This window comes from Zonotrichia leucophrys, chromosome 1A (genome assembly GCF_028769735.1).
Source record: "Zonotrichia leucophrys gambelii isolate GWCS_2022_RI chromosome 1A, RI_Zleu_2.0, whole genome shotgun sequence".
NCBI lineage: Eukaryota > Metazoa > Chordata > Aves > Passeriformes > Passerellidae > Zonotrichia > Zonotrichia leucophrys.
In genome coordinates, this window is record NC_088170.1 from 20,235,387 (window position 1) to 20,247,939 (window position 12,553).

General features: G+C 36.0%; 1 protein-coding gene across 5 annotated transcripts in view; it reads left to right on the plus strand.

The window, feature by feature from the left end:
- Positions 1-12,553, plus strand: part of SLC16A7 (solute carrier family 16 member 7) — an 80,161-nt gene that overhangs the window by 12,154 nt on the left and 55,454 nt on the right. The window contains exons 1-3 of one of the 5 annotated variants that reach the window (XM_064701840.1): positions 4,444-4,468; positions 9,280-9,520; positions 10,648-10,770. The exons of 1 other annotated variant lie outside the window; for it this stretch is intronic. The gene's annotated coding sequence lies outside the window, so the exon portion shown is untranslated. Of the gene's footprint in view, positions 1-4,443; positions 4,469-9,279; positions 9,521-10,647; positions 10,771-12,553 lie in introns of those variants that run through there. 3 more of the 5 variants (XM_064701842.1, XM_064701841.1, XM_064701838.1) reach the window with 3 other exon arrangements.

A 12,553-nucleotide genomic window follows, 5' to 3' on the forward strand; every position in this document is an offset into this window, starting at 1 on the left:
TTTGTTAAATTTTGAAAAGTCACTGATGCATATTTGGTATCTACACCATCAGAGACAGCTTGTTTTGTTGCCTGAATCAAATATATTCTGCTGCCTCTATTTCACATTTGGAAAAAGTTGTATTTAATACCAGGTACTTTTATAGAACTGTAGAATGCCACATATTCAGATATTATGAAATACAATCTCAAAAAATGTCACAAAAATATGAGACAAAGTGTTTATGCATTGTAAAAATTGATAGCAATTGAATCAGTGCAGTCACAAATTGGCTCTAAAAATGATCCTTACAATTCTGTGGATCTGGGCAAGTGTCCAGCCTTTACATAAGGTAAGCTGTCCTCTGTATTGTTCTGTAAAGCATTGAACATTTTTCAAGTTTTAATTTAGTGGTTTATCCAGTGACTTAATTGAGTAAATTGTCAATTAAAATTGCACACATGAAATCTGTCACTATTTTGCTTAATATGGCAGTGATTTTCTATCTTGCACTTTCTTGCATAAGGCTTGACTTGAAGATTTACTTTCAAAAAGATAGTTGTCTGTGGTATGCAAAGCACAAGATAGTTTGTCTGCACCTTCCATAAATTGGCTTCTATGAAGCCATGACAACCACAAAAATATTTGTGATCCAGCAGTCCTGAGTTGCACATTTTACAAACATAGAGACAAAATTTGGGTCTTGCAACACATGCTTTTCAGAGTTGCAATACTCAGCTAAACTGGACATATTTTTCTCAACAGTACAGAAAAGATTGCAGAATTTCAGATTTCAACATCATGCTATTAAGCTGTGGATCAGCTTCAAAGAAAATGGAAGAACATTTTTAGAATCTAGAGCATACATTTTTCACTTTCTTATTTTGTAAGAGCTAAATAAGTCAACAGGAAAACTCTTGTCCTACCTCCCCCAACATACTTGAAATTTAGAATACTGAAATGGAAGAAGGGACTGGGTCATTTTTTCAGTCCACTGCAATACAAAAAGTTGTATTACAACTTTATATATAGGGCTGGATTCATCCAAGCACAGACTTGAGTAGGATATGCATCTATAATTGAACACTTTTCCAGATGTACTTTAAATAATAGAGAGATATAGGCCCTTGTAGGCCACATTTCGTTTTGTTACAACTTACATGTCTAAAACAGGTCAGGGAGGGATATCCCAGAACTTTGTTTCTGCCCACTGATTTTAAGTGAAACCTACATATCCAGATCACATGCAGATGTGAGCATTCTTAATGTCAAAATATTGTTGTGATGGATTGCTCCTTAAATGAGAAAACATCAAATTGTGCGTAAGTCAAAGAATATCTTGCAGATCTGTATCATAAGCTTAAATCTTCTCTAAAATGTGTAAATCTTGAGCATATACTAGTTGGAGAAAAGAAGATTCTCACTCAGTACCTTAGGTTTTGCAGGGAGTTATAAAAAAAAAATTAAAAATTCACACCAAAAGAAAACAATTTGTGACCAAACTTCCATTAATAGAACAAGCTGCTTTATAGCTTTAGGTTTTATTGCTACTGATAATTTAGGACATTCTTTCAAGAAGGCTTGGTTTGGGACAGAAGGAAAAATTGCGCTGCAGTATAAATGGAGGCACTCAAGCATATGCAGCAAAGATTATTTATTTTCATGTGTCTGTTACTAAAAAGTAGTAGTAAAGCAGATGTTTGTGTGTAGAATACCTGAGCTGAAGTTCTCATCAGCAGCCAGACTAAATGGTTATGATGAGTTTACTTCAATTTTAACAGTTTAATCTGAAGATCCCAAACGAAATTCTCTTTTTGGTGTCTGGCTCTCTTCCAGGGAGGAATAGTTACATTTAATATGTGCCTATGAGGGAAGGGGCAGCAAGGGGCAAAAACTAAGCCAGCTCTAGGCACCCTTCTCAGAGGAACTCTTGAGTAGCTGGATCTGTATTAGATGTAAAATTCCACTGGCATTACTATTCACAAAATGCGCTGCTGGATACAGTCTCATATGGTGAGTTGTGTAATAGCCCTCTTGATATTGATATGTTTTTATACAGAAATGGTCCAAGACTGTATTAACTTTTGTTTTTGTCAAGTTCAAGCTGACAGTGTACTGCAGGCCAGCTGTCTGCCACTGGCATGCCCATGCCAATTAGCTCTGTCACTTAGAAGTACACTTTCGTGATAGTTCTGACCTTCTGCCTTGTGCTCAGTCCCCTGAATTTAAAAAGCTCAACTGCAGGATTGGCACAGATTTTAGTCCTTATTGCTGTCTGAAGTCATTGGACAAAAGGCAGCTGTTGTCCCCCATGGTGATGCCAAGTTGGTGCTGTGCTTGCTCATGTGGCCTTTGTGGTCAGCATCCCTGGAGACATTGCAGTGGTGCCTGCTGTTAGTCCATCTTTCCATGGCTGCTTCTCACGGGCTGCTTTCATGGCTGCTTCACGCAGAAATCTTGGGGCCAGCGGTGATTTTCTCTTCCCCTGCCTGGGGAGGGACGAGGCTCCTGTGGAAGGAAGGGCCTGTGGGCACAGTGGGGGAGAGCAGCTTTGCTGACACAAGTGAGCAGCTGTACCCAGGACTAAACACAAGCTGTCAAAATGTAACAGAAGGTGTCCAGCAGTAACAGTGCCTCCTTTCCTACTTCACTCCAATTATAGGAAATGTGGTATTGTTGTCACTGCAGGGTCTTTGTCAGAGTTCAGTAACCCATGTTTACTTCCTTTGTTGTCTCCTTCTTGTGTGCTTGTGTCAGCAAACACATTCCCTTCCTGCTGTTGTCCTCAGTGATGAGATGAACAACCCTTGCAAGTATCCTCCTCACAGTTTGGCATTAGGGGCTCACCTATCACTGCCATGTGTTATCTCCAGTACGTTTCATTCTTCCCAAAAGAACTGTTTCAGATTCAAATTAAAGTTTTGACAATACAGAGATCAATTAAATGATAATATTTTCTCATGAATAGGCTGGCCTTTTTCTTTAAGCAAGTCTCCTATTGGGTTAGCTTTCAGTAATTCTAGGCCTTGTTTCACTTTTCATGTGAGATTGCCACACATCCTAGAAATGCAGATTGTCATTAGTGTCATTATTTTCATATAGATTAAGAAATTTATTCTGAGAATTGCTTTCTTGCCTATAAACATTTGAAGTGGTGGGTAGTGAAAGTAACAGCAGTTTGCCCATAAAATCTGTCCCAGAGGCGGCCAGAAATTCCCAAACAAAGGACTTCTAAGGGCTTTGAGGTTTTAATATCTGTTGCTTAGTGAATCTAGGACAAGAAAAAGCTTTAATTTTTTTCCAGCCTGAGTCATCACATTGTTTTTCTGTTTCTTTTGGCTGGGCTGTTTCATCCTTTCCAGCATTTTTTGGGTCAAGGCAAGTGTGAGACTGATAGAAAATAACAGTTGTGAGGACATGCACACCTTGTTGCCTGGTTTTCCAGCAATATAGTTAACAACATTTTTGCATTTACAAAGAAAAGGCTTTTGATATGAACTTTGAAAGCATTTTGCTCAGAGTTTTTATGTGAAGGTAGGATCTGGTCTTAAGTACAACCTATCTTGTAATGTGTTTATTCTATCATCAGTTCTACAGATGATTCCATTTTATTCCTATACAAAAATAGTGAGGGTTTTTTAAAATTTAAGAAATAATGGAAAATAATTTTTGGAGCTCTAGAGCAAATTCTGCATTATCTCCAGCAAAACACAACTTTTTAAATATTGTCATGGCTAATACTGCTTATTAATTCAAAGTTTCTAATTACTGTATAAAGACTTATGCAGTATTTTATACTTTTACTGTTAATTGAGCAGTCTAAAACCATCTAAGTTAATTGCACACTCACTGTTAATTGCTGGAAAATTTTGTCCAAATGAGAAAAAATTGGATTTTTGCAACATGTTAGTTGCATTAAGTTCCTCTAATTTTCCTTTTTCAGCTTTTACTGATGATCTTTCGAGCATTTTAATTACACTTTTTATTCATTAAACAAAATAATATTAATGTGATCTTAGTGTATGTTATAAAAGGCAATTTCCCAACCAGCCTCACCATATATTGCTGAACTCCTAGAGCATTAGACACAAACTATATTAAGGTGTCCCCAGACATTAGCACTCATTTAAAAGGCTACATATAACACCTAAATAGAATTTTGAAACTGAACAGAGGTTGTTAAGGAAAAATCCTTCATGTCAGACAAAGAAGCTGTGAAGGAAACTCTAAACAGGTGATGGAATGTTAATAAACCAAGGGTATCCTTCTGAGGGATTGTTCTGATTGTTGAGCTTCACCATAACCTCTTGCGCCTCAGTAATTTGAGATGTTTGTTGGTTTGGCCATTGGTCACACAAAATAAACTGTCCAAACATCATGTGTGATAATCAGCCAATCAGGTCTCCAAAGAGTCTTTAAATGTTCAAACTGAACAAAGGCTCTCTGTCTCAAGTTCCGATTATTGTCTTGGACAGCAGCTCTCTGCCAGGTAATGTGCTGTTTTTTCTATTTCCTTTTAGCTTTATTTAGTAGCAATAGGTAGTTTCAGATTACTGTGGTAATCCATGCAAAACTAATTGAGTAATTAAATGCAAGACAAGTCAGTGCACCAGCACGTGTTGCACAGTATTTGCTGTTGGCTTTTTAATCATTATCTAACATGTATTGACAAAACAGTGTGAAGCACTTCAAAGAAAAAATATTCTTATACTCTGTCCACTCCTGGAATGTTATAAGAAGGATTAACAACTGAATGCTGACAATTCCCAGTATAACCAAACTCTATGGATTTGATGAATATATTTTTTCATATAGGTTGCCAAAATTTCTGAGAAAATAAAGACTTCAAAGATGAGTTTCTAAAGAGAAAATTAAAGAAGGGGAAGTATCAGTGTAGCTTAGGTCGAATAGGGATAATTAATGCCATGTGTTTTGAAGCAACACCTAATTTATCAATGCAACATCAGTTTTACTTACAAGACAAGTCTTCATGATAAACATCTTATTTTCATAAGGATTTGGGAGGGGAGCAATAACATAATTCCCCTGCATGGAACCAAGCATTGGAATGAGGGTTATTCATCCTTGCTGAGCACTCAGACAGTTCTTCTCCAACACCAGAGATTTTTATAATAAAGGTTGAGGTGTTGCTTTAAAGCAAACAATGTGGGGGTGTATTTTACTGGCACAAGTAACTCCATTTCAGTCTTTTGCAATGTCAGAGCTCAGTGTTGTATGCCTCATTTCATATATAGGTGCTTACAAATTATTAGATTCCTTAGAATCAAGTGCAGAAGTAATTTTCAATTAGTTTTTTATTTTTTCATTATAACAACTCTAAAATCTTCCACCAACCTAAACAGTTCTGCAAATAGTCCATGAGCTTTAGAATGGCTGATTATACAAAATTTTGAAGAAAAATTTGCTGAGTTTATTTCATGGAGATAACCTGGTGATTTCTGGGGCTGTTTTTTGTCATCCTGGTTATTAAAGCTTAAAGTCTAAATCTTTGTTTACTGAGTTTAAAACTGAGATTAAAGCTGTCTTTAATTTCACCAGGGTAGGCTGGTGGCTTAGAGGCTTGAGTTTTGGCTGTCATCTTCACAACCCTTCTGATGTCAGAAGCTTTGTAGGGGCTTATCACACACTAAGGCTGTGGACTTAAGTGGGTCAAATTCTAAAAAAGAAAAAAGATAAAACTCCTCAATGGAGTCCTCAAGCACTTCCAATGGATATTTTATACCTTGCTTTATATTTTTTCATTTGTGTTTATGATATAATTTTCAATAAATCTACATGAAATATTATTAATAAAATATTTCTAAAAATTAGTTGGGAGATCGAAAAATAAGTAATATTTTGTTTTTACCAGTGGTAAAAACAAAAGATTTCAGTTTATATTCTCAAAGTCCCACTCTCATGTAGAACTGATGTACTGTAGCTCTCCAGCACTAAAAATATTGCCTTGACTTTTAGCAAAACCAGGACATAACAGAAATGTATTCCTACAGGGTAATAGTAGAGAGATCCCCAAGTCCTTGTGTGAAGGAGTCATGCTTGAACAAATGACTTTTCATGATGCTGCATGCAACCTTAATGAAGTTTCAGTATAAAGAAAATTCCTTTTGCTTTAACTTTCCTCCTAAAAACCTGGGGTTTTGCAGATTTCCACACAAAATTTATTTACAACTCCCTGTCCTGGTAAACAGCTACAAGAAGGAAAGAAATTGAGTGTGGGGGAAAAAATTCAAATCAGCCTGTCTCTTCTCCCCAGAGTCCCAGAGGAAAGGAAGCACTGTGCTTGACCCATGTACCAGAGGAAAGCAGGAGAGTGAAAGATGTGTGCAGTGCAGTTACAGGCATAAAACAATCACTGCCTGATTGCTTTATGGTGTTTCCACCGAGATATCCCATTAGTATGTGATGATAATGAATCCTGGTTGTACTTCACTGAGAGCTCTTGCCATGACTGCATACTTTTCTGATTTTTTTTTCTTCCCATGGAATGCACATGGAAACAAGGGAGAGAAATTATTTGAAGAACATAGCCAGAATGGAAGCTGCGAAATTACAATGCTGCTTAGAAATGGACAAACTTTTCAGCACATTTTTATTTTGTTTTGTCAATATTATTTTATTCAAGGTAGAAGTGCAGATTTAAATATAGTCTTGTGGAGAATGTGAAAGAATTCATTTAAAAATGTTCCTGGTCAGGGCAGTGCATATGTGTTGACAAAAGTATGTGGGGGGTTTATTACTTTTTTTTTCCACTTCTGAAGACATAGCTTGTCTACAGCAACTAATTTAAGAGAGAATATTTTCAGTTAAAGAGAAGGATTGAAACAAGACAAGTGCTTCTTTTCTGGTAAGGATCTCAAAATCTAAACAGCATCTCAGTTCAGCTGGAAATGTTTGTCCCAGATCTAACTCCTACACGCTCAGAAGGTAACTCTTAAGAGTAGGGAGAAGTGCCATCTGGTGATTCACAGCAAAAACTGATGGAATCAATTTCTAGGAGAGACAAATGGAAGTGGTCATCAACCACAGATAAAATTGCCATCTGTGATGTTTGGTTCTAAAAATTCTTAAAACTGACAAAACACTCCACTAGCTCCATCTTCAGATATCCATTTAAATTTTTATTCTTTCGTTATAGTACAGCAAATTAATATTATATGTTTAGCAAGAGTAGATCATAACTAATGCATTGCAGTAATCACAAAAATGTTATTGTATATGATGTCTGCTGATACAAAAGCTATATATACTATATGCACCAATTATATGAATTATGGAAATTATGGAAATTATGGAACTATACTTTTATTTGTCCTTTTACATTAAATTTTGAATTCTGATAAATGATTTGTAGTTTGCATTAATATTTTAGCTCATGGGTGTAAAACAATAACAATATCTGATGTGTGAAGAAATTAGAGAGAATAATAGGTTAGAATTATTCAAATTATTTTAATAATAATTTAAAAATATTTGACAGTTGATAAGCTGTTGGTATTCTGTAGATCTCAAATTTAAGAGAGGAGAGACCACAAAAAAGGAAAAGGGTTGGCTCTGAGATTGCAGAAAAGGAGAAAACATTAAGCTAGCAGTATTTAATTCAGCAAGTTCAACTTATTTCTCTGAGTAGAACTATATAGATGTTCTGGTTTGTGGTGAGGACAAATTAGTGGCCTAGAGAGTGAGTTAAACTCAATTCTAGCTTGCTGCATTGTTTAAGCTTCATATTTGTAAACATTTAGACTGAATATTAATTTTATTAGTGTGAGTACTCAGAGTATCAGGTACTTTTTTTTGTAGAGCATATTATGCAAAGTTATGTCTCTTTTTCATCAAAACCCTCTTTAAAGCTCAGCACAGTGAAATATATTGCTGTGGGGTCTAGTAAGAATATGCTCAAGTACTAGAATGCTGTGCATAAGTATTCACAAGAATTGCTCCCTTAGTTTGAATACTGAAATACTTGTTGAGAATGAGGAAGAAACTGTAAAACATTGATGATTGTTCTTAGGCGGATATTCTTTGAAGTCAGGAGGCATTTCAAAATGTCAGACTGTATATGTATTTCTGTGAACTGATATTTTAGTTTAAAAGAAGGGAAAAACATAATACAGAAATGGTATTTAATGAATATTAGACCATACCCATTTTTCTAATTTGAAATTTGTGTGGTTAAAAAGCATTTACTACTGAATAAAGAGTTGAGTTTATACATCACTGTAATATGCTATAATTTTTACTTGAAAGCCTTTGAAAAGAAAAAAGGAAAAAATTATGCTATTGAGCACTTATGTGAATGTACAGAATTGTACAGCACTGTTTGCATAGAAATTCTAATAATCTGCGAAGTATGAAATCAAGGTGTCTTGTTGTACCCTGTGAACTTGTATCACTTTGTGCACAGTGCCACAGTTGATAATGCAAAAAAGCAATATTTCTCAACCAAATCCTATTTTGTAATCCCCTTTAACCTGCTTTTCCATTAATTTATATAAGTGTCTCATAAGTTAACCACTGATTTGAAAGTAGCACTACAAATGAATACTGTCTTTTATGGTATAGATAACCTTATCCACAACAATAGCTCTATTTTTAGGAGATGATATGGTAATTCTTTACATGAACACACAATGACTAGTTGGGTCAGGGTGAGTTTGCATAATGGAATGAACTCCCTACAGTTGTTTCCAGACACTTTGATAATGAGAAGTGGCATGAATGTTTAATTTATTAATTTCTTTCCACTCAAAAGGACAGAATGAACTGGTTTCTTAATTTCTGTTTCTCTAAGTTTTCAAATGAGTTTAACTTTTTTGGTTTTAAGTAATATTTAATTTGGAACATCAAAAAAAAGTTAAATTCTTAGTGTTAAGAGAATGAATGAAAGATAAATTAATTACCTTGTAAACTGCAATAACAACAGTCTGATTTTAATGCAGCTTAACTATTTTAGAAGTCAATTGGTAGTCAAAACTAATGTTACCATGAAGCAGAATGAGCAAAAGCAATAGTCCTTGTAGTTACTGCAACTGATGATGGCCTTTTTGCATCTATCATGTTGTTAGAAAATTAAATAATTTTCTTCTTCCAGGCCAAAAAATTTTAAGCTGTCAGCAGTTACATCAAGTTCTGCTCATAAAACCTTTCACCTTAAAGCAAACACACAAAAAGAATTAAAAGAACTGACTAATTAATTCTCAACACAAACAACAGATCTGTACTATAAATGACTGAACTGTTTAAGGAATTGCTAGACAATTTAAGAAGTTCTTTGAATTCTAGGACTTGACTGTGGCTTAAAGCCAGGCCTCCAAGACCGGTGCTGCATTAGAATTAGAATTCCTTCTGGACAGCATGTGCTGCAACAGGAAGTCTACCAACCTGTGAGATGGAACAGCATATTCCCATCTGTTGCTGGCCAGCTGTCCTGTACCTACCCCTCCTTTTCATGAGATCAGCCTGACAGCAGTAGTTATGCTCTTGAGCCATCATGCAGCTGAGCTGCAAACATGAATCACAAGGGGTAGGTGCACTTCACAGTCACTTTCCTGTCTAAAACTCAGTCCTTGGGTGTGTTGGGCTTTCCAGCTTAGACCCAGAAAAATACTTAGTGTATATTTGTGTCACTGAATCATTGAGGAGTATTTTCCTAGAGAGAAGAATAAAGGCCTTGTTAGGACTTGATAATGAGATTGTTTTTTGAGGCTTGTTGTTTTGGGGAATATTGTTGGAAGAAATCAGTGCTTTCTTGGTAGCGATTCATTTACAATGCTTGGTAGTTAACCAACTGTTTTATATTTCATCGAATATACTATTGCTTTGTGTCAAGAGACATCACTGTCTCTAAGGACTTACTCCGACATTTGCAAATAATACTCTCCCTTTTTCAAAATGGTTAATTTTGCAATATAATCAGGAAATGCTCTGACAGTGACTGCAAAAGGGCAATTCACAGTGACTTCTGAAATGTAGACCTGTGGGAGCGGATAAAATACCATGAAAACACCCTTTTAATGTTTGTTGAGAGAGAAAGGAATGTTGATGTGGTTGTTAGGATTATTTGAGGAGTTGGATTTCTAAGGAAAGGGTAATAGTTTTTTGTTTGTTCCCCCCCCGCTCCCACCCCACATTAGGTTTTAGGCAAGGTTCGAAGTTTATTTAGGAAGTATAATGAAATATAATTCAATCTTCATAGTTTTACCTAAAACCGTGCATCATTAAAGAATTTACCTTATCATTTATTTGAGTAGGTCATCATGCTTGTATTGTGGGAAATAGCACATAGTTGTCACCTGCTATCCTTCTCTACATCCTTGTGTTTTTACTATGTCACAGACACTGAGCAGCAAGAGTATGTGACTGATGTCATTACATCATCTTTAGATTGAGTGCGAGGAGCTTTTTCATGTATTTCACTTTATTCTGGGTCTCTGTTTGTGGTGGCTGTATCAAGTGTTAATTCATTTTTCCACCCTCCCTCGCTGATGTCAGATTCGTTAAAGCTGAAGTGCTTTCCCTGGTTGACAGTAAATGCCAGGTATTTGTGAAAGAAGAGTGTGATAGAAATGTGATTGCAATATGTGATATTGCAAAAGAACCTGATGCTCATTCGATAACATAGTGGGTTTGGCTTGTGTGTTTGCTTTGCAGTGTGCACTTCCTTGAGAAGGCAGAGGTGGAGATTGCTGGTGCAGCCTGGGTGCCTGGGTTTGTGGTGGAAAGGGAGCCCCTGGCAGGCTGTGCACTGCAGCCAGCACTTCTAGAACTTAGGAGGTAACTCATGTCTCTGCTGCTGGCTAGGCCTTTAATGAAAGCATCTGAATTTGGGCACCAGAAAAAGAGAAACGAAGCCTAAACTCAAAACAGCAGGTTCATATAACTTCAGTCTGAGGTCATTGTAACTTCAGCTGAGTGCCTGATGGGATGTGCTGGGTGCATTAGGTCAAGAGAAGGAGGCAGAAAAGCAAAACTAGGACATTTGATCTGTGAAAGAAAGCCTTTTCGAGCCCCTTAGGATTGGCTCTTGTGCTCAAAGGGAGCGATGGCAGACACGAAGTCAGGTGGAATCTTGAAACATACAGTTGAAAGGCAAAAGAACTGAGGAGGTAATTGGTATGAATTATGTGATGTATGTCATGAAGACGGCTTTATGAGAAGCAGCCAAAAATCCCTTCCTGTTGTTTTTTTCTGGATTAGGACAAAGGGATGGGACTATAAGATAAAAAAAAAGCTTTTTCTGGTGCTTGGTTAGCCAAGTTTAGCTATTTCAATGCAGAAATCCTTAAGCTGCAAGAGAGAAAGCCATCATCCTTCTCCCTGTTGCTAAAAACACTCATCTTAAGGCTAAAAGTCAACTTGAAAAATTTTATTTTTTCAGGACAAAATTTCACCTTATGCAAATCAGAAGAATAAGCATAGCATGAGGAAGAAGCAGTTTTTCATTTCATCCACTTTCATGCCCACCAAAGAAGTACTTTAAGATATTGAATAGAGAAATAAAGAAAATGGAAAAGAGAAATTCCCATCTGATGGATATGGGAATCTTTAAAGAGTATTTTAACCAAACATGGCATTACAGACACTTTAAATCACTAATGACAAGTAGACCATTGCTGTACTAAAATAGGGATATAATAAAACAACCATTTTGGGCTGTCTGGGCTTTTGGATGTCTCCTTCTGTAAGTTAAATGGCTTGAAATCTTTATTTAATATTTTATCTCTGACTTATGAGGAAAACTTTCCATAATGTATGAAAATATTGAAGTAAATTATAGTCTATAAAAAAAGTGTTGTGGGATGCATTGCAAACTTCACATAAAACAGGTTGTTTTCTGTCCCTTGATAAGTATTTTATTTGTTCAGGACTATCCCATGGTATTAATTTTTAAGTTGGCAAGAATGATGTCGATCAGCAGTGTGTACTAACATCTGGCCACATAGTGCAGCTGAATTAGTTATGTGATAGAAGTAAAAGAAAATGACATGCAGATATACATAATTTTAGGCTCAAGTGCCCAGTATTCTTGTGTAATGCTGATTAAACAGACTGACAAAGCAGAAACATTTTATATATGGGAGAATACCATTAGTTCCAAAATAAAATTACTGTAATTTAAGCAGTTGATGCAAACGGAGGAAAAATGTGCTGCTAGCCCTGTGTGCAATAAAATCATGCTGTAAGGCTCATATTTGGCAGGTATTGTAGGATTGAAAGAGAAGATTTGAAGAGAAATTACAAGTCCTTCCCAAATAGAAGCATTATACATACCACAGTGAAACAGAACAATGACAGAAATGCAGCTTCATTAGTTATTGCATCTATATCTGATGAGGCACCAAATCACTTCTAAAACCTGAGGTAATAGCTGATATCTGTTCTTGGGAAACATCTAATTTCGAGCAGGTTGCTGAAGGGCAATTCAGGCTTAAGTTCACAGAAAAGTAGGTATGCATTAATTTTTTATGTTACATGGGAAATGTAGTTTTTTAGTTACATATAAAGTCCTCATTCTTCTTTCCCTGCTACCCATTAGATTTAAGAAGTTGAAAATATT